General features: G+C 37.9%; 1 long non-coding RNA gene across 1 annotated transcript in view; it reads left to right on the forward strand.

Moving 5' to 3' along the window:
* The first annotated feature begins 237 nt into the window (after nt 1-237).
* LOC110257690 (uncharacterized) overlaps nt 238-20905 on the forward strand; it is a 133284-nt gene continuing 112616 nt past the window's right edge. The window contains exons 1-2 of the long non-coding RNA XR_014835549.1: nt 238-559; nt 12000-12082. This is a non-coding gene — a long non-coding RNA (uncharacterized LOC110257690). The remainder of the gene's footprint in view (nt 560-11999; nt 12083-20905) is intronic.

Here is a 20905-nt window from a genome sequence, read left to right on the forward strand (position 1 = left end):
TGCCACCTGTAGATCATGCAAGAGGCACCACATCGCACTTAGCCCCAGCTGCCTTTAACCCACACAAGAGATTCCTGGCCACCAGTAGCCTGCACAAGAAGCACCTGATCTCCCTTAGCCAGATCAAGTGGCTTCTCACCACTGGTAGCTTGCACCAGAGGTATCCCCTACGAGCCCGCCCCCTGCGAGCGCGAGGGCATGCGCATGCTCCATGCAGAGATTCCTCGGTAGGTCCACCCCTCTTCCTCCCACCCTCCCCAACAATGGCGCCTGGCTTCTCCTGCGGGCCCAGACCTTCTCCCGGGTTCCCTTCGCCCACTCCCCAGCCTGGAGCACACCGCTCCCCCACCCAAGGTACAGCACTCCTTAGCCTCTCAGGCACAGCCAGCCCCAGTCCTCTCCTTGGGACTGACCCCTGGAGCCAGTCTCAGTGCCCAGCCTCTGCCCGTGCGCCTCAGGCTGTGGTGTCTGATGCGGTGTTGCAGAGCATCTCTGCGGCTGGCACTCTCTGCTTTGCCCTCCTCAGTCCAGCTGCTGGGCTTTTCTTGGCGACTTTGAGGTAGGTCCCTTCCTCTCAGCTGATCTCCAGGTGGGTTCCTTTTCACCTTCACACCTCCCTCTCAGGAATGCTAGTCCTGTCCTGCTGCCTTTTCTCTGTCTCTCTTTTTCTTTTGTTCTACCCAGTTAGGTCAAGAGTTTCTTGCCCTTTTTGGAGGTTTAAGTTCTTCTGCCAGCATTCAGTAGATGGTCTGTGTGAGTCCTTTTTACATGTAGATGTTTTTTTGATGTGTTTGTGGGAGAAGGTAGTGACTTCTTACTACGCTGCCATCTTCCAGGTGTTTCTATTTTTGCCGTTTTCAAACTCAGTGACTTGTTATTAAGGCTATATGGATAACTCTGAAAGTAAGTTGACTAAAACTGCATCAAGACCACAGTTAACATTTACAAGTTGTTTATAATTATGTTATAAACTAGAAATATTGGAAAATGTAGTGGTAAAAGAAAATGGCAAAGTATTGGAAGTAAATACTTAGTTTAGATTTATTTTATATTATACTTGGAGTCTTTTCAAGGAGTACACTAGATTCAAGAATACATATTCTTAAAAAATGTATTCTTGAATCTAGTGTACTGTGACATGACTAAGCAAATTGATAAGGTCCATACAATGTTTTATTAGCTATAATTAGAGATTTTTATTATATGATGGCATTCATAAAAACTTGCCCTAAAATCACACATCATTTTGAGAGTAATCTCAGCTCAGAGAGGACCAGGGCATGTGTGTGTGTATGCACTGGAGGAGCCAGTAGGATTCCTAGTTGGTTGGACTGATAAGAGAGGGGTAAGCAATATGTATACGTATAGAGAAGGGACAGTCTGGGGAGCTGACATGCGTCTCAAGGGAAAGAGGCAAGCTCAGGGATATTCCATACTGAGGATTTCCATGCCCTCGAGTTGAGTTTATTTGAAATGGTGTTGGGAATGGTGATGATAGTGGTGGAGGTGGTGAGAGGCAAATGCTCAGGAAGGACAACATTTCCTCGAATATCCTAGGATTGAAATACATTTGACAAATAACATGGTGTGAATTTAAACAGACAATTCTCCAAAGACGACATACAGATGGCCAAAAAACACAGGAAAAGATGTTCAACATCACTCATTATTAGAGAAATGCAAATCAAAACCGCTCTGAGGTACCACCTTACACTAGCCAGAATGGCCATCATCCAAAAGTCTACAAACAATAAGTTCTAGAGAGGGGGTGGAGAAAAAGGAACCCTAGTACACTGTTGGTGGGATTGTACAGTGGGGCAACCACTGTGGAAAACAGTGTGGAGATTCCTCAGAAAACTAAACATAGAACTACCATTGGATCCAGCAATCCCACTCCTGGGCATCTATCCAGAGAAAACCATGACTTGCAAAGACACATGTACTCCGATGTTCATTGCAGCACTATTTGCAGTAGCCAAGGCATGGAAACAACCTAAATGTCCATCAGCAGAAGAGGGAATCAAAAAGAGGTAGTACATATACATAATGGAATATTACTCAGCCATTAAAAGGAACGAAATACTGGCATTGTTAGCAACATGGATGGACCTAGAAATGATCATGCTAAGTGAAGTCAGCCGTACATTGAGACACCAACATCAAATGCTTTCCCTGACATGTGGAATCTGAAAAAAGGACAGACTGAACTTCTTTGCAGAATAGATACTGGCTCGCAGACTTTGAAAAACTTATGGTCTCCAAAGGAGACAGTTTTGGGGGTGGGGGGATGTGCTGGGGGTGTGGGATGGAAATGCTATAAAATTGGATTTTGATGATCTTTGTACAACTATAAATGTAATAAAGTTGTTGAATAATAAAAAAACCATGGCATGAATTTAAGGTGTACACCAGGTTAAGTTTTTACACTTCTGTTATGCGATATGATTTTCATTGTAGCCATAATTAGCACCTGTATCACATTACATAGGTACTTTTTGTGACTGGAATTCAGCTGATTTTTTAAAACCATCAAGTGACTGTGACAATAAAAGACGTGTATTGGGATCTGTAAAAAAAAAAAAAAATACCGTATAGGTTGGCAAGTAGAAATCAGAATGATCAAGAGAGAACAGTGTTAATCCACAGATAAAGCTAAAAGGAAAATCTTGAACAAGAACCAAGTATTAAAAGCAGAAAACACTGAGAAAGGATTTACACCAAGTCAATTGAGCATAAATAGTAGGTGAGATATTGTACCTGTAATTTGACTATTCCATAGTTAGTTTGCATCCTGTGATTCCCTGTCCTCTAGCAAAATGTCTCATAAACATTTACTAAGACATGATGTAAAAAAAAACAAAAATGAAACAAAACAAAAAAAAACCACTGCAATGGTACTGGAGTTCTCTTGTGCTGCAGTGTGTTAGGGATCCAGCCTTGTCATTGGAGCAGTTTGGGTCACTGCTGTGGCATAGATTTGAACCCTGGCCGTGGAACTTCCACATGTCCCAGGCTTGGCCAAAAAGAAAAAAAAAAATGGTACCTACTTTTCAGATGGTAGAAGCAGAAAAGTACCTACCGTTAATTGTTCTCTCTGTATATAGTGTATTCTTGATCTTTGAAGGAGATGTAATTGGTTCACTGATCTTCATCAGTCTGATCTTAGTGGGTTAAAATTATGGAACTTTTGTTCTCTCTCATCATTGCTCCCAACTATGCTGCTTCTGATATCTCCTCCATAATAGGTGATAAATGCCTTAAAATTATCTTGACCAGATGCCATGGTTTTCCGGTCACTGGCCAATTTCAGTTATTTTAATAAGTTATCTAATTGAAAAACTCCAATATTGAAAATCATATTGGATTCAGGGCCTTCCTCAGAGTGATATCAGGAGACATCTCTCCACCAGGAAACCTGCCCTCTTCCTCCTCAAATAAAACTCCTACGGGATTGGGAGATAGAAGAGAGAATAAGAGAGACTGTAGGGATCATCTTACATAAATAGTCTTCTGTCAGTTGCTGGTGACTTTTGCTAATAGTCAGGATTTTCTAAGCTCTGTTACACTAGTAAATAACTCCAAAATCTCAGTGGCTCACAACAAAACCTTTTTCATTGATTTTACAAAGTCTTCTGGGATCTAGGTGACTCTCAGTACACATGCCTCCATATGTTGCCCCAGCATTCCAGGATGCTTCAATCAATATGGCGCCTCAACCATAAATACTTCTAAGAACAATCACTGCAGTGGGGAAAAGTAGGCTGCAGCACCAAACACTGGCAATTAAATTCTTCAATATGGAAGTGATATATGCCACTTCCACCCACATTTCATTGGTCAGTGCAATTCACTCCACATGGCCACCTCACATAGCTTCAGCGGACAACCGTTCCATGTGTCCCAAGTTAAAAAGGATTTGAATATTGATCAATAATGGTAATGCCTACCACAGACATTTTCGGTTAGTTGGTTGGTTGTGTTTTTTTTTTTTTGGTTTTCTGGAGAGTGGGCAGTGGAGTATAATCCGTGAGCCTCCTCTTTGGCTGATAATATATACAAATCACAACCCAGCCCCTTCTCTGATTGAGATGTTTCCTCAATTTTTGGCTACCTAGGTAGCTTCACTGTATCTGTCCATCCTGTACCTTATACTCCTTTGTGTGGATTCCAGGGAACTGCTGAGGTCTTTTTCTGTTTACTCCAGTCCTATGGGGTACTGGGTAGTATTGTGTGAGGGTTCTCCTCTTCTTGCCAAAAACACCACACTACATTCCCTCCTTGCTCTGGCAGTATTAGCAAACTCTCTGCCTTCAGACCCTTCTGGGAGAGAAGCAGGCAACATATATATATCTACATATACCACACAAACTCCAGGAGGTATATGTAAAGCTCCCCCATAATCTCCATCACTACCCTCCACTACACTCCTAAGACAGTGCCGCAGGCAGGCTATAACAAGCATCATGCCAAAAAATGCAATATTTATCTGCTATGCCTTCAGGGGAAGGAGAAAGAAAAGCTGCTGTAATTTGCCATTAAGGTCTTACTAAATGCTGACTTACCTTTTTGCTCTTATAGACTTTAGGAGCGGCCTGCAGAGGTATTTTAGGCTAAGAGAGTCATTTCAGAGCCTCTAATAACTAAGGGAGATATCTGGCCCAAATTATTGATTAGGGCTTGGAGGTCTTAAAATGTGGAAAGTTTAACCACTCTTAGTTCTCAGCTTTAGGCTGTATAACATTAATTCAAAGGCAAAAAGAAAAGTCACCCTCAATATCCTCTTATGCCTGTAGCCCTTGTTTATATTTTCTTGTATAATACTTGAAGTTTGAAAAAAATAAGTTCTCCCTCACACATTAATAATTTGATATCTAAAAAGTACAAAGGATTACACTTTTGGTAACATTGTAAATGTTGGTTTTAAAATTTTAGAGGAAAAATTTCAAGCCTACAGGAATAAGATGATGCACTCCCTATTCCCATCAACAATATTCAACAATACTTAAGATCTTCCCACACTTGCTTTATCTATCCTTCTTATTGTTATGAGGTTTTTTTTGACTGTGTCCATAGCATGCAGAAGTTCCTGGGCCAAGGTTCAAACCCACACCACAGCAGAGACCTCCACCACAGCAGTGACAACACTGGATTCTTAACCCACTAGGCCACCAGGAAACTCCTTTTTTTTATTATTGTTGTTGCTGAAATATTTTAAGTAGATCTTATAACCCACATCATAGTACACCCCTATCTTCAGCGTGCATTCCTGGAAGTAGGAACTTTTTATAAGAAAACAATGAAGTAATTTTCATAGTGGAAAAAAACCAATAATAATTCTGTGATCATCTGTTTCAGTTCTCTATCGCTGTGTGTGGTAGTCAGCATCCAACACGACTCTACATGATCCCCAATTTCTTGTATTCAAACTCTTGGATAGTACCTTCTCACATTGTACCAAAGTTAACTTATGTGACCAATTGCATACAGCAGAACTGATGATATGTCACATCTGAGATTAGGGTAAAAAAAGACTGTGGCTTCTGTCTTGTGTACTCTCTACCTCTTGGGTTACTCACTTTGGGAAAAATAAGCTGCCATGCTGTGAGCTGGCCTATGGAGAGGCCCACATAATGAGAAAGTGAAGCCTCTGGATAACCGACAGAAAGGAGCAGGGCCCTGCCAACAAACGTGAGTGAGTTTGGAAGCAGATTTTCCAACCCTAGCCAAGTTCTGTAATGACTGTAGCCCTGTCCAACAGCTTGACTTCAACCTCATAAGAGACCTTGAGCTAGAAACACTCAGCTAAGCTGTTCCAGGACCCCAAACTCTCAGAAACTGTGATGTGATAAATGTTTCCTGTTTTAAGTTGCTAAATTTTAGAGTAATTTTAAATAGCAGTAGAAAACCAATATACTATATAACACTGCCCCCAAAACTTAGTGGCTTAAGATAACAAAGTTTTATTTATTAATTTTATGAATGTGAAGTGACTGGGCTATTCTGCTGATCTTGCCTGGGCTCGCTCATATGGCTGCATTCAGCTGACAGGTTGTCAAGGGGCTTGACTCATTTGGAACATCTGGGATGGCTGGAATTTTCTCTTCACATAGATTTTAATCCTGGTCTTTTTTAATAGCATGTCAACTTTAGGAAAGCATTTTAAGTGATTTAGGGCAGAATTTTCAAAGCTTTCTCCTTAGGCTTAGGTTATTCTTACATTCAAGAAGCCCTATGAATACAATGCAAAATAAAATACTAATGAAACTACATCTAGGTGCTGTAAAACTGATGAAAATGATGGAGAAATAGCAAACCTTAAATGTATCCAGAGGAAAATAAAGGCAGATTGCTTCCAGAGGAGTAACATTAGAGGACTGCTGAATACTCAGCAGAAACAATGAAATTTGAAATTATGAAGATCATACTATCTGATCATAGCATTATTGAACTGGATATATTAAAATTCAAATAAATAACTAAGAAATATTCATATATCTAGAATTAAGAAATACAACTATGAATGATCAAATGGTTAAAAAAAAAAACTAATTGGGAGTTCCTGTTGTGACTCAGCGGGTTAAGAACACAAGGACGCAGATTTGATCCCTGGCCTCATTCAATGGATTAAGGATCCAGTGTTGCCACAAACTGTCACATAAATTGGAGATGTGGCTCTGATTCGACCTTTAGCCTGGGAACTTACATATGACACATGTGTGGCCATTAAAAAAACAAACAAACAAACAACTGATTGTAAGTTTAAAATATTTTGAGCTGAATGAGAAATTTCAACATATCAAAATTTATAAGATACAACCACAGCTGTTTTTAAAATGAAATTAGTAAGAGTGACATCAGTGAGAAGTGTGGAGTAAAGAGTGCTCAATATCCACTCCTTCATAAAAATAACAAGAACCTTGGCAAAAATTGTCAAAATAAACTTTCTCTGAACTCTGGATATTAACCAAATGCTTGCAACAATCACAACAGTGCTTAATCAAGGAAAATGGCTGATGCTCAGTAAGAATAATGAGCTCTGTAGTGTTTTAACTTGAGTTATTATCATCCTCTTCTCTCCAGCTCCATGAAAGTTTTGGAAATAAATGGCCCACAATCATGGTAAAAATCAGCAAACTAGTAGTCAAAATGGAATCATCAAAATGGAGTTTTAAGTTCTTTCAAGTCCTCATTTTTGGAAAATTGTCATTATTTGACCCAAGAGTTACCTAGAACACTCTATAGGTAAGGTTCATCTTTGTTTGATTGGATACATAGATATCCAAGTTCCAATAGCTTTTGTCCTGAAAATATTTGTCTAAAACAAGAAGTAGCAGTTGTTTAAAATCATAGCTGCCTCAGATTATGTTAATAGGTGAAGCAAAAGGCTAAAAGGAAAAATGAACATAGGAGGCTTTAAAAATATTTGACTAATTCCTGGAAATCTTGAAGGCTGTACACATGTAGTACTGTGTATGGACTCAGGATAGCTCAAGGAAGGCCATAAGTTCTCACCTCTGCTAACCTTGAGGTGCTGTATAAGCAGGAAGTGAAGGCTAAGGCAGAGTTGTCAACTGCCTGACTGTCAATACATGCAAAGAGCTTCTAAACAGGTCATGGAGACTCACTAGTTTTGGGCATTTAAGGAAATCTCTGTCAAGTAATTAATTGGCCATTTAGATAACAAAGCAGAGACTTCAGAGGCCAAGCTAAAAAAAAATACATGCTTTATAGAATTAATTCTGGAAACTCACTAAACAAATGACTAAAACAAAAAAATAGTAAAAATAGGCGTTCCCGCCAGTGGTTAACGAATCCGACTAGGAACCATGAGGTTGCAGGTTCGGTCCCTGCCCTTGCTCAGTGGGTTAACGATCCGGCGTTGCCGTGAGCTGTGGTGTAGGTTGCAGATGAGGCTCGGATCCCGCGTTGCTGTGGCTCTGGCGTAGGCCAGTGGCTACAGCTCTGATTCGACCCCTAGCCTGGGAACCTCCATATGCCGCGGGAGTGGCCCAAAGAAATAGCAAAAATAAAAAGACAAAAAAAAATAGTAAAAATAATAAACAGAAAGGGAGGAGAATATGATATCCAGAATTACCATATTATAACATTCAAAGTATGCAGTTTCCTATAGGAAAATTATGTGGCATTCAAAGAAACAAGAAAGAATGGCACATTCACAGGAAAAAAAAAAGAAATTAATCAAAACTGCCCTAAGGAAAGCCAAACCTTGGACTTATTAGACAAAGACTAAGTTAACTGTCTTAAGTAGGCTCAAAAATTAAAAGAAACCTTGGGCACAGAACTAGGGGACACCAGGAGAACAGTATATGAAAAATAATATCAATAAAGAGAGAAATTATAAATAGTAACCAAAAGGAAATTCTAGAGCTGAAAAAGAAAACAAATGAAAGGATCATTTTTTATAACCAATATTCCAAACTGTATTTAATTGGTGAATTTTTTCTATTTATATTTAAAGTGTTGACTGGTATTAAAGGACCCACTTCTATCATTTTGCTATTTGTTTTCTGTATCTCTTATATAGCTTTTGATTCTCAATTCCTCCAACAATGCCTTCTTTCATGTTTGATTTCCTCTAGCATGCCATTTAAATTCCCTCTTCCTTTAATTTTCCTTGTGGTTCCAAGTAGATTGCAGTTAACACCCTAAGTTTATAACAATATATTTTGAATTGATATGAATTTAGCTTCAGCATCATTAACTGCATCTAAACATTTCTGCTTCTTCTTTATCTTGTTTTCATAAATTACATCCTGTTATCATTTGACAATGAACATGGATTTATAATTCTTATTTTATGCATTTGTATTTTAAATCATATAACAAACCAAAAAAAAGTGTTACAAATCAAAAATACAATAATACTGTTTTCCAACCATACCAGTCACTAACCTCCTGCAACCAATTAACAACAATAAAGCTAAAAACAAACAGCAAAATTTATTAGAAATGAAAGAGCACCATATACAAAAATTAAAATAAAAATTAAAATAGATCAAACCTGAATGTGAGAACTAAAATTATAAAACCCTTAGATAAAAACAGGGAAAAATCTTCATGACACTGGATTTGGTGATGATTTCTTGGTGATTTGCTTCACCAAAAGCACAAGCAACAAAAGAAAGAATAGATCAATTGGATTTCATCAAAATTAAAAACTGTGCATCAGTGGACCCTATTAAGAGAGTGAAATGATAACCCACAGAATGGAAGAAGATATCTGCAAATCATAGATCAGATAAGGGATTAATATCCAAAATATATAAATAACTCCTACTACTCAATTACAATAATAAAAACAACAACAAAATCCAATACACATGCCAAAAAAAATGTGCAAAGGACTGGAACAGACATTTCTCCAAAGATATACAAATGGTCAATGAGCATATGAAAAGATGTTCAGCATCACTAACGCAAATTAAAACCACAGTGAGCGACCACTTCACATCCCTTAAAATAGCCAGGTTCGAAAACTGAAAAATAACATGTTGACAGGGGTGTGGAGAAATTGGAAACCTGTGTACTGTTGGTAAGAATGTAAAGTGGTACAGCCACTGTGGAAAACAGTTTGATGTTTCCTCACAAACATGGAATTACCATATGATCCAGCAGTTCCACACCTAGGTATGTGCCCAAAATAACTGAAAGCAGGGACTCAGAAAGATACTTGTGTATCAATATTTTTAAGCAACATTATTTACAGTAGCAAAAATGTAGAAACAACACAAATGTCCATCAACAGATGACTGGATAAGCAAAATGTGGCACATACATACGATGGAACATTATTCAGCCTTAAAAAGGAATGTAACTCTGATACATGCTACAATATGGATGAACCCTGAAAATATTATGCTAGGTAAACTAAATCAGACACAAATTGACAAGCATTGTATGATTCTGCTTAAATGAGGTAAATCCATAGAGATAGAAAGTAGATAAGAGGTTACCAGGGGCTGGGGGGAGAAAGAATGGGGAGTTACTGTTTAATGGATATGGAACTTCTGTTTGGGGTGATGAAAAGTTTTAGAAGTGGATAGTGGTGATGGTTGCACAATATTGTGGATGTACTTAATGCTGCTGAATTATACACATTTTTTAAAAAATGGCTGAAATGATATGTTTTATGTTATGTATATTTTACCACAATAAAGAAAAAAATCCAGGAAAAAAAAAAGAGCAGTTGACAAAACTACATTATTGTGGGATATTTTTCATAAGTTCTAATTGTTGATAGATTAATATATTGAATATTCATAAGATTATAAATTTGAATTATATGATAAATATAATAGATAAATATTTAAATTTTTACACTAACTTTATAACCAGATAGGAAATAATGAGAATGAGAAATTCCTTTTACAATAACAAGACAATATAATCCTTAGAAATTAACACAAGAAGAAATGTATGGAACTTACCTAAAGGACACTATAACAGCTTACTGGGGAAGAATCAACTAAATGGAGAGATGGAAAATTATTCCTGGTTAAAAATACTAACTGTCGGAATTCTCTTGTGGTGCAATAGGTTAAAAATCCCGCATTGTCACTGCAGTGGCTTAGTCACTGCTGTGCGGTGGGTTTGATCCCTGGCCGGGGAACTTCCACAGGACTCAGGCACGCCCCCCCCCCCCAAGAAATATTAACTGTCAAATTTACCCACATTAATTTATGAGCTAATGGAAGTTCAATTAAAGTATCAAGTTTCTGAATAAGGGAGGTCAATGAAACCACCAGGTCACGATGCTGGACAGGGTGTACATGTGGACCCTGAAGACCTTCACCTTGGTTGCAAGGTTCAGAGTGGAGAGAGAACCAGATGCTCGAGTCCTTAGTGCCTTGACCTCCCTGGATAATAAAACTGCTGCCCTCTGCTGGCGCTGAAGATGGGCAGTCCCCCAGGAGTACAGAAGTCGGATGAGGATCCCGGGCTCTAATGGGCTCTTGGACAGCTGATCATGTAATTACCCTGTTTGGAGGTCTTCAACCTTGATCTCCCTATTCCTAAGCCTTTGCAGGATTCTGTTATATAAATTGGATGCTTTTCGGCTTTTCCCTTGACAGCTTAGGACACAGCTTTCTCCTCTCTGCTAAGTGATGTGCTTTTTATTAGCTCATTTCTGTGCTTTTTAGCTTCCAAAATGTTGCTGTAGTCTTCTTTCTTGTTTTTATTTTATTGTTGTTGTTTGATGTTGGGGAGATGTTGTAGGGGTTTTGTTTGTTTGCTTGAGGGTGTTTTGGGTCCTAGAAGACTTTTTTAAAAAAGAAAATCATTTTACTCTTGTTTTAGTAGGGCTTCAGAAAGGTCCAAAAGTAAATGCATGTGTTGAATCCATCATCTTTACTTCTGACTTAATTTTTATAATTATAAAAACTAATAATACTATATTCATTTTCACACACAACAATACGTGCTCTCTTTTTTATGTGAACAAGTTGCCCTAGCCTCCCACGACAAGGCTGACTGATGGAATTGGCTGATGGGTGTTCAGTCATGCAGGCAATTTGCCCAAAGCCAAACACATCCTCCTGGCCAGGACCCCCCAGGGCTGTGTCTCTCAAAGAAAGTTATCACCCTACTGGGAAGAAAATTGTCAAACTGTTCTCTAAATATCATGGTAGGCTGGCATCCTCATCCATTTAAATAAAACATTTTAAAGCATAAAAATACAAATAAAAAGTTTTTTGAATGTCAACTTCCTTGGAGATGGAAAAAAAATGTTCGTTTGGAAGAATATATACAGTAGGTTAGATATGGACATAATTTTTAAAAGAAAAAAAGAAGGATGTCCTTATAGATTTTAAAATATATTATAAGGATATATATTTTGGAATTGGTGTTGAAATAGGTGAATAAATTAGAGGAACATGTGAGACATTGCTTAAAGATACAAACCAGTATGAGCATTTGGTATTAATTTGTGTAGCAGGTATTTATTGATCTTTTCATATTTGCACATCACTCTCTAGGTACTGGGGATACAAAAACTGAATAAGAAGACAAAAATCTCTGCACACATGAAGCATATGATGATGAAGAAGACAATAAACAAGTATGTAAGTAAATACATAATTTCAGATAGAATTAAGTGCTAAAATGGACCAAGGAGAGTGTGATGGGTTGGAATGACGTTTTATTTTAGATGGAGTGTTCAGGGAAATGTTTTATGAGAGCATAACGTTTAAGTGGAGATTTGACATAAGTAAAGGAGTGATCCATGCTCATTGTCCAGGTAATAGCAAACATTAAATCCTTGTATGGGAATGAGTTTGACATATTCAAAGATTAGAGAAAATGGTGGTGTGGCCAGAGATGAATCTGAGAGACAGGGTGGCATTTTAAGCTAGTAAGACAAGTTTGTATGTTTCAACATACTCAGTGGACACACCTGGGAAAATCATACCACACTAATTCTATAGGAATTAAAAGTTTCTTTTAAATTCTAGAAAAGAAGACAGGTAGACATTGAAATTATCATAGAGTGGGCCCAGAGTTTCTAAGCACTACATCGTAGTTGCAATTCATAAAGGGTAAGACTGATAGATCTGTTTAAATACAATAACACAACTTCTGTAAATCAAACACTGCATAAACAAGTTGAAAACCAAATAAGAGAAAATATTCACAAACATGAATGACACAGACTTCCCATCATTAGTATAGAGTAAGTTAGCACCTACAATTCCATAACTAAAAGCAAGTACACCAATCCAAAACAAAAAGGCAAAGGACCCAATTGATGATAGTACAACGGGACATCAAAATGTGGGAGGAAAAAGTGTAATTTCCCTCTTTGACCATGGACCATGCATAGAGACACCATACATACTGCTAAGCAATAGTTCAAATCAGAACAGTCTTTTTGGAAAAGAGTTTGACAGTAGTATTTACCAAAGACCTTGAGACTAAGAAGCATATTCCTCTTTTTAAGAAGTAGTAGGAGAAGAAAAGCTGTGAATAATCAAACAGAATTTATAACTGGTCATATTATGTATTTGTTGTGTGACCTTAAGAAAAGTCACATAACTTCTCTGCTTCCATTTCCTCACCTGTACCTATTCACAAGTATAGAGGTAAATATAAATTTTTTTTAAAAAGCCTTTTTAAAATGCTATAGAAATCCAATTTTGTTTTATTATACAGAATTATCCAAGGTTAAAAAAAGAAATGCTTTAAAAATTTTTATATAAAATAGTTCTGATCTTTAATGACCAAAAATATTAGTCATGGTGAATGTTTTTATATAATGGTTGGTCTGGGGATCTTCGTACCTGAAAATATTAAAAGTTAAAATTAAAATCACAAATCCCTTATTACTTGTATAATGTTTAGTTTTCATTTGACCTTTAAAATCTGAAGGCTTTAAACTTCTGTGATTAATTTTAAAACATTATTTAAATTCCCTACCGAGCATGACTTAAAACATTTTTTTCTTTGTCTTTCATAGAATCTGTAATAAAGTGTAACTCTTCTTCAACTCGTTTAGATTTTTTTCTGGGATTTGGTGCCATCATGAGAATTAGGCATTTTATGGTTCAAGATCCTGAAATGACTTTCAAAGAATTTGTCATCTGAGAGTAGTCCATTAAACTTCAGAGAATACAAATTTGATTACATTTGGGACTAACTAAATAAAACCAAACAAAATATGAGCCCCTAAAAAAGAGCTTGAGCAGCAGAAATGCCAGAAAGCTGTGAATCAGCAAAATCCTTGCCTTTCTCCGTTTCACTCTGCCAGAATCAGTGGCACCAGCCTCATTAAAAGAGCCAACAGACAAAACCTTTGATAGAGTGGGATCTCCATCTGCTTGGAAAGCAGCAGGGGCATCTCTGGAGTTTTCAGTACAGTGGTATATAGACATTATGCTCTACATTTTCTCTGCCATTTTGTTTTAAAAACTCTATTTCTGAATTATTTAACAGAGTTGTTTGGTTGAGGATTAACTCCTGAATTGCTGTTGGAAAGGATATTCCCATCAGTTTTCCAAAGGTCTGCACCTCTGAAAAGAGTTGTGTGACTGAAAGATGAATCGTCTAGTTGCATCTCTTTGTGCTGATTTTCCCAGACAACCCTGCATGAGGGAGGAGGAAAGGGGAGGGATGAGTAGGTATTGGTTAAGCAGGGGGAAGGAGCGTGAGGATTTTATTAAACATAATTAAAAATAGGAGAAACCAGAAATATGACTTCAGACCTCTGAAATGGAAGAAGATTTTGTCATGAGGAGAGACAGTTTTTCTGGTATGTGCGAGGGGTATGAAATAAGGATTAAGTTCTCAGAAGTGGCAACTAGAATCTCCTGCTAAGAGCCAGAAGGAACTGGCAAGAAAGCTACTGGCTTCTCTTCTTATTCACATCTGTGAGTTCTGTGTTAATTTGCAAATTTGCCTCAAAATAGAATTGTTTTTTCAAGGCTTATAGGTAAAGGTGCAATCTGCTCTCATATTTCCTATTCTAAGATTAAGGCATTTTTAACTTCAGTACTCTTCGTATCCATAATTAAAATGCTTCATAGTTCTAGTTCTGGCTAAACCAGCAGAGGCAATGTCACCCATTTCATAATTTATGAGAATGTTGAAAGATTTAATTCCATTAAATAAGATCATAAAAATCTGCTATCTGAGGTTATGATGCCGTAAAGTTTCAATGTAATTTGAAGGGAATTAAATATGCATCCCTGTTATAGCTAATAGAACATTGGTAGCAACAGTCCTTTGTAGGCTATTAGGAATGAACTTGAATACATCTTACCTTTAGAATTTTGAAACTGAGTGACGTTAGTCTCCTGACAAATTGACTAAATTACTATGATGGATTTGAGGCTTTTTTTTTTTAAGTCAAATTATTTTGCTTATGTCCTTTAGTGGAAGGGAATAATATTTTTCTAAAAATGGCAGGATGAATATTGGGAATGAATATTGGGAATAGAAGTCCAGATATGTGAAAAAAATTTTAAAGAACACAAGAAGTGTTCTTCTAAATAAGTATATAGCTCTTGATCCAGGGGCATCGCACACCAGGGTTCTAAGAGATTTTATGGATGAGATTGCTCAACATGTCTCTTGATTGTTGAGAATGGGGAAATACACCAAAAGATTATACCAAAAGATTAGAACAGAGAAATGTCATTCCCATAGTCAATAAGAAAAAGAAAATGAGTCCTTTACAGACCAATGGATATGTGTTCAAATTTGTGCATGAACTGAGAAGGAGTTATGAAGGTATGTAAGCTCTTATTAGAGAAAGCAATGATCCAGCAAATCCACCACGAAGTCACCAAGAAAAATCATAACAGACCATTACTTTTATTGATGAAGGAGATCAGGGAAATTGCATAGACAGAGGCTACCCAGACCACAGTGTTTCACTTCTCTTCCTAGATATTCTTTAGTTACTTTTGACACAATTTACTTCTTTTTTTAAAATTGATAGTCTTTATTTGATTAATCAAAACTTTTTTTTTTTTTTTTTGCTTTAGGATTATATGACTTTTCTCTTAGGTGAATTGACTTATTAACTTTTTGTTGTTGTTGTCTTTTTGCTATTTCTTGGGCCGCTCCCGCGGCATATGGAGGTTCCCAGGCTAGGGTCCAATCGGAGCTGTAGCCACCGGCCTACACCAGAGCCACAGCAACGCGGGATCTGAGCCGCATCTGCAACCTACACCACAGCTCACAGCAACGCCGGATCCTTAACCCACTGAGCAAGGGCAGGGACCGAACCCGCAACCTCATGGTTCCTAGTCGGATTCGTTAACCACTGCGCCACGATGGGAACTCCTGACTTATTAACTTTTTATTTTTTATTTAAAATTTTTAAAAACTGAAATAGAGTTGATGTCAATATTATGTTTCCTGTGTACTACATAATAAGATATTTGCATACATTATGAAACGATCAGCATGATAATCTATTAACCATCTGTCCCCATACAAAATTATTACAATATTATTATCATATTTCTTATGCTGTGTATTACATCCCTGTGACTTATTTATTATATTACTGGAGATCTATACCTTTTAATTCCCTTACCCTATTTCAGCCTTCCACCCATCCCCTCCCTTCTGTCACCAATTTGTTTGTTAATCTGTATCTAAGATTATTTTCATTTTGTATTGTTTGGGTTTTTTTCTACGTATAAGTGAGATCATACAGCATTTTTCTTTGACCTTTTTCACTTAGCATCATACCCTCTAGATCCATCCGTGTTGTCACAAATGGCAAGATTTCATTCCTTTATGGCTGAGTAATATTGCATTGTATATATAACCCACTCATCAATCAATGGACACTTAGGTTGCCTTCACATCTTGGCTATTGTAAATAATGCTGCAATGAACATTGGAGTGCATGTACCTTTTTCAACTAGCGTCTTTGTTTTCTTCAGGTAAATACCCAAAAGTGAAATTGCTGGATCATCATATGGCAGTTCTAGTTTTAATTTTTTGTGGACCCTCCATACTCTTTGCCATAGTGATTGTGAAAATTTACAATCCCACCCTTTTCTCCACATCCTCATCAACACTTTTTTTTGTTGTGGTCTTTTTGATGCTAGCCATTCTAACCGGTGTAAGGTGATACCACATAGTGATTTTAACTGGTATTTCTCTGATGATTGGTAATGTTGAGCATCTTTTCATGTGTCTGTTGGCCATGTGTATGCCTTCTTTGGAAAAATGTCTGTTCAAGTCCTCTGCCCATTTTTTAAATCAGGGTGTTTGTTTTTTGATATTGAGTTGTTTGAGTTCTTTGTATATTTTGGGTATTAACTCCTTATGGGATCTATTGTTTGTAAATATTTTCTCCCATTCAGTAGGCTTTTTTGTTTGTCGATGGTTTCCTTGGCTGTGCACAAGCTTTCTAGTTTGATGTAGTCTCATTTTTTAATTGTTGCTTTTGTTTCCCTTGGCTGAGAAGACATCCAAAATATATTGCTATGGAGTTCCCACGTGGCTCAGTGGAAACAAATCTGACCAGTGTCCATGAGGTTGAGGGTTTGATCCCTGGCCTTGCTCAGTGGGTTAAGGATCTGGCTTTGCCATGAGCTGTGGTGTAGGACCCAGATGTGCCTCGGATCCCGCATTGCTATGGCTGTGGTGTAGGCTGGTAGCTGTACAGCTGTAGCTCTGATTTCAACCCCTAGGCTGGGAACTTCCATATGCTGTGGGCGCGGCCCTAAAAAGCTATATATATATATGACCAATGTTGAAGAATGTGCTTCCTGTGTTTTCTTCTAGAGTTTCTATGGTTTCAGGTCTTACATTTAACTCAATCCATTTTAAGTTTATTTTTATTTGTGGTGAAATAGCTCAGTTTAATTCTTTTGTGTGTAGCTGTCCAGTTTTCCAACACCATTTATTGAAGAGGCTCTCTTTTTCCCCATTGTATATTCTCACCTCCTTTGGTAAGGATTAGTTGATTATATTAGTGTGGTGACTGCTTCTTGAAATACTCTTGCTCCACAACTCCACAAAATTTCTTCTACCTCTGACTGCTCCTTGCAACCTTTACAGTCTCTTCTCCCTAAACTTACGTAAACTATACCCTAAATGCTAGTGTTCCTAAGCATTTGATCCTCTGGATGATTTCATTATTTAAATTCCTACCAATTAACTAATGATTCCCAGAGCTCTATCTGAGTCCCAGACCTCTTCTCTTGGATTTGCACAGAGAGCTCAAGATTAACACATCCAAAATGACCTTGACACTTCCCCCTACGTCTGCTCTCCTTTTTGAGTTTCCTATCTCTATGAACGGCATTGCCCAGTTACCAAAGTCAAGAAATTGCACATCATCCTTGACTAGTCTCTTGACAGACTGAATCCAACAAAATACATTTTTAGCAGAGATAACCAGAGGATACTGCACTAGACTTCCCAAACCCCACCCAAAAAAGCAATTCAGCTGTGTAAGGACACATTGCAGGAAGTGTGACTTTGCAGCAATACTTGAAAATGACTTTAAGTGCTTTTAGCTGATTTTTAAATTCATTATACATCACTAGTTTGATATGACTGCTGGAGAAGGTAATACTTTCTTAAGCTGCATCAACAGAAGAAAATCTAGAGTAAGGAACTGATGGGTTTAATCTGCTCTTGATGCTACCCTTGAGTAGTATTGCAGGGTGGTAGGAGTTGCTGTGGAAGAGAGCAGCTGTGCTCATTGACCATGCAAGAAAGGGCAGGAATATTTTACAGGGCAATAAGATCAAATAACCTTCAACAGCCCTTTTAAATTTTATTTTCAATTAATGAGTTACATTTTAACTTAAAAATAATTACATTGAAGGGAAATTCATTTGCATTTTATGTCAATTTCTTAAATTTTTATTTATTTATTCATTTATTTTGGCCACATCTGTGGCATATGGAACTTCCTAGGCCAGAGATTGAACTGGAGTCACAGCTGCAGCCTACACTACAGCTGCAGCAATGCCGGATGCTTAACGCACTGCAGCAGGCCAGGGATGGAACCTGGGCCACCACAGAAACAACACCAGATCACTAACTTGCTGCACCACAGCAGGAACACCTTCATTTTTTATTTTAGATTTTGAAAGTAATCATTGTATTTTGATTTTACTCAGAGGTATATTTGTGTGGCCCAAGTTGCTACTGATAAGAATTTGTGATTTAGGCATTCCTGCTGTGGCACAGTGGGATTGGTAACATCTCGGGAGTGCTGGGACACAGATTCAATACCCGGCCCAGAACAGTAGGTTAAGGATCTGGTGTTGCTGCAGCTGCAGCTTAGGTCACAGCTGTGGCTCAAATCTGATCCCTGGCCCAGGAACTCCATATATGCTGAGGGGCAGCCAAAAAAGAAAAAAAAGATTCTGTGGTTTGTTTTCTGTTTTTAGATCCCCAGGAGGACCTCTAAATGCACTATTGAAAGGAAGACAATTACATTCATGATCTTCCTTTCTTAATCCACTTTATCTGAAGGCTGGGTTCAGATCCTGGAGAGGATCTAATCAATATAGACCACTTCTATGTCACCTCGTTTAAGATAGCACAATAAATGGAAGGGGGTTTGGTTTGGAGATAGTCCTGGTTTACTTGCTTTTTATCCTCTTATGAGTCTTAGTTTCCTCATCTGTAAGATAAGGGCTCCTGTACCTGCCTCAAGGGCCATTAGTCTTCAATGAAATGACACAGCTGAAAGGGCCTGGCACATAGTTGGCACTTAACAAACACTGTATTCTTTACTTAATGGTGACAGCAGTACTGCGAGGGATGAACATTGGTCTGGGTTTGTCTTTGGTGCTTTGCCTCCTTCTAAGTTCCTTCTCCTCACACTTTCCTTCCATTCAACCTCCATTTTAAAGACAGCAATTGTCAGAATAATGCAAATGCCTCATATATAGTGTTATTGTACACACATATACTATTTCTACTACAATCAAGGCAACTATTGGACTCTAAAGGAAGGACTGATTATGAAACTCTAAAACATGAGATAAGAAACATTGTGACAGGGTAGAGTTGGGACAAGGGAATTTTAAAAAAAGAAAATGAAGGAAAGAATTTCAATTTGAGTCAATGGATGAAAAGAATCTGTTGTAGGTTATTTAGCATAGGATAAATCTAAAGAAAATGACATTTAATAAGGTTAAATATAGGAATAGCAAACAAGCTTGCCTGGGGCAGTGGGTTAAGGATCCAGCATTGTCACTGCTGTGGCATGGACTCCATTACTGGTCTGGGAACTTCTACATGCCATGGGCCTAGCTTAAAAAAAAAAAAAAAAAAAAATGGGGCAGAAGGAAATCCACCAGAAGGCTGCTAGATTCATATAGGCAGGGAATGATGACAGCCTGACTGAGGACATGGCTGTGGAAATGAAGATTGGGGGTCAAGGTAAATAGGATAAGCTCCCCCTAAGGGGGAGATAGAAAGATGAAGTGAATGATTATTTCAGACACTTCCTTCTAACACCTGACAGACTCTGACATGAATGAGGCAGCCTCCTGCAGACATGGTCTGGTCTCTTCTGTTTCCTTTTGCTCTTCTAAAGTCTTTCAGTTTTATCCTTTGTTCTCACTTGAGGGTTTCTGGGAAAGGCAAAAGAGGAAGAAGTAACTCCTTTTTCCTCTTTTTTCTAATTTCAGTGGGTCACCCCATGTGTCACCAGTCAGCCTGACCCTGTTATTTCCAGCACATGGAGTGGCAAGTAGACCAATCAGCCAATATAGGTCAGATTGTATTATGTCTGGCTTGGGGGCAAAACTGCATTGTCCCTAGTACCCAGGAGCTGAGGTCTGATTAATGGTTTCTATATTCAGTGCTGGTCCATGGGGATGAAAAGGATTTGAAGGGCAGGGAGTCCAAAGTAAATTTTGGCTTTGGGATATAGTAAACTTCATTACTTTGTCACTCCATTTTTTATTTTGGGAATTTAAAAAAATTCTTTCTTTAATTTTTTTTTTAACATAGAAGGGATATAAAAAAAATCCCCTCCAAAAATAGGGGAAAAAAAGGGGAAATACATATGCAGACAGAAAATCAGCATCATGACACAGTATATAAATAGCCTCATTGAAAGCCCAGTTATCACAAAGTAGCATCTAAAATGAATGAAAAAAGCTGGAGGAAATTCTTCCACTAGTATTTATACTTGAGAAAATTATTTTTCTGTTTCCAAAGAGGTAAGCAAATTATGTTGCACACATGGACAGACACTTCATTTGGGGCAGCATAGCCACTGGGTCAGAACTTATTTTTAATGATGAGGTCTATAAGTAAAGTTAAGCACTGATATAGGTAATAGATTTGAGTGAAGCTGCTACCACTTCTGCTGCTGCTGCTTGTTCTTTTTCTTCTTCTGCCACTGTTATTTCACGAGTTCTCTTAGCCAAGAAGGGAGGATTTTCTG

The sequence above is a fragment of the Sus scrofa genome, chromosome X, assembly GCF_054392235.1.
Source record: "Sus scrofa isolate SSC_HxYL_T2T_F1_AM1 chromosome X, Sscrofa_HxYL_maternal_Yorkshire_Landrace_v2.0, whole genome shotgun sequence".
NCBI lineage: Eukaryota > Metazoa > Chordata > Mammalia > Artiodactyla > Suidae > Sus > Sus scrofa.